Here is a 2,609-nt window from a genome sequence, read left to right as displayed (position 1 = left end):
TATATATATATATATATATATATATATATATATATATATATATATATATATATATATATATATATATATATATAATTTTTTTTTTTTTTAAAAGAGTTGTTGAGAGATAAAATAAATGAAATGGGCGACATAAGTCAGCATTGGAAGTCCCATGTCGCGTGGTCCTTGAATGAGCCAAGTCTAAGCCACCGATGGGGGCGACTCCACCTAATTAGCTTGCCTCATTAAATTCCCTGGCATGATTGAACTTGGGTCATGTATCAATGCGACTAGACGTGATTCATTAAAAATTTGGATCGAGTTAGTTACATTTTTAAAATATCGAAAGTCCAGTTCAATTTACGTGTTGATATTTTTTTAGTCGGATCAATTGAACTACTAACCCGAAAATAGAGTTACAATCCAACCCTACTTTTTAAAAAAAAAATTAAGAATATTTAATGTTTGTAACAGATGTTAGTAATGTATTGTGACCTGTAAATATTTGACATTTGAACTTTATGAGATTTTATTTATTAATATAACATAATAAATAAGGTTAGATTTGGCTGGATTGATTGCTCGAGTCACGATTTTATGGCTAAAACACATGAAAACAAATCTTGTGTTTCATTTCAAAACATATGGCTACTCGAAACACGGAGGAGACATACTTCCGACCATAATTGACGAACATTAAATGAAGTTACAGAGAGACCTATATCTGTGACGGACAACGGTTTTATGTCTCTGACGGTCATTCAACTTAAAAATTAAATATTTTATCTTTAATTTTTCAACTTCAAGACGAGTAAATTCTTCATATATTCGTTTTTTGTTAAAAGAAAATTAATGGAATTTTTAATTTTGTATTTTATAGATTTACGAGGTTTTTGATAATACATCAAATAAATTAGTGACCTATTCATCACAAAATCGAAAAATTCAATGATCTATTAGATACAGACTGAAACTTTCAAATACTAAATTTATAATTTAAAATTTTGGTTCGTAGATTTTGTGTAATACCTTCTTAGGAGCCGAACTTGACTCTGATACCACTTCTCCCTATTCGATAATTATATGCTGTAAGTCGTTGTTGTTGCCTTTCTGCTTGCATCACATATAACACCAATTTCAATCTCTCAAATCTTGCTTTTAAAATTCTCTTTCGAAATCTCTCTGTCCTCGTTTTCTAAAACTTTGTTCTTGAACCGGGGCCAGAGGCTCGAGCATACGTCGCTTAGCCGTCGGTGACGCAAGAATGAATTGGATTAACTCACTCTCGGAATACACGATCATTTTTTAAAAAATTATGAAGAAAAAAATAATAATAATTTAATTTTGGGAATGGTTGAATCTTTTAACAACATCTCTCATAAAGTTATGAACACACTTGAAATTCAAGAAAGTTTTTCCATCATTCACATTCATGAACATCCCCATTTTCTTCAAATTCAAGCAACACTCTCTTTTTCAATAACAAATAATCTTTTACTATTATTGTTGCTATTATAACAAAACAAATAAATCGTAAAACATTTCTGAACGGATCTAAACACGCGAGGATCCAATTCGAGAGGATTGGAAGAACATAGATATAGTCCAATCCCATCGCTAGCAGATATTGTCAACTTTCACCCGTTACGTATTGTCGTAAGCCTGACGATTTTAAAACGCGTCTACTAAGAAGAGGCTTCCACACCCTTATGAGAAATGCTTCGTTCCCCTCTCCAACCGATGTGGGATCTCACAATCTACCGTCTTGGGGCCAGCGTTCTCGCTGGCACACCACGGTGTCTGAAGATCCCATATTGGTTGAAGTGGGGAACGAAGCATTTCTTATAAGGGTGTGGAAGTCTCTTCCTAGTAGACGCGTTTTAAAATCGTATGGCTGACGACCATACGTAAAAGGTGAAAACTGACAATATCTGGTAGTGGTGGGCTTGGGGTTCGCATCGTGTAACAGATATCTCATACCTGGATAGATATTAGCGTTGTAAATACGTGCAATCAAACGTGGTTCGAGCTGAAATCACGAGAAATTATTAAATAAAAAAGAATAAAAAAAGTATAATAAAACCCCACACACACAAACAAACACAGCTCATATCACATCTGGCTATGCCATGTGAATGAAAGCTCCAACTCCTCTATCTCAGTTCAACATATCATGTGCCATTCAATTTCTTCAATTAATAATATTTCTTATTTTATTTTATTATTCCTTTTACATTTTTAGTTCCTCGAAATTATTTCCTCTTTCGGGTTTTGTTTGGAATTTTGTCATATCTAATCGGATATCACGTATCAGCTATGCCATGTGGAGTAATCAAGACGGTCCATTTGACTCGTGCAACTTTGCACGTTTCAACGATAACTCAAACAAAAACAAGCCTAGAGAAACATGCACAAAGCTCATCATCACGGGAAGGATGAACACGTGAATCAAAGCTAGATGAGTATCGTTAGGGTACCCAATACTCTCGTGCCATATAAATTTGCCCATGGAATTTCATAGATCTATTAAATAATCGACTCGATCGTTGGGCTGATTTCACACGGCCCATAGCCCAATCAAGTGAAACCCATAGGCCCAAGTAGTTTTTTTTTTTTTTTTTTTTTTTTTT

The sequence above is a fragment of the Cucurbita moschata genome, unplaced genomic scaffold, assembly GCF_002738365.1.
Source record: "Cucurbita moschata cultivar Rifu unplaced genomic scaffold, Cmos_1.0 Cmo_Scf00024, whole genome shotgun sequence".
Classification (NCBI taxonomy): Eukaryota; Viridiplantae; Streptophyta; class Magnoliopsida; order Cucurbitales; family Cucurbitaceae; genus Cucurbita; species Cucurbita moschata.
This window is presented reverse-complemented; position numbering follows the sequence as displayed.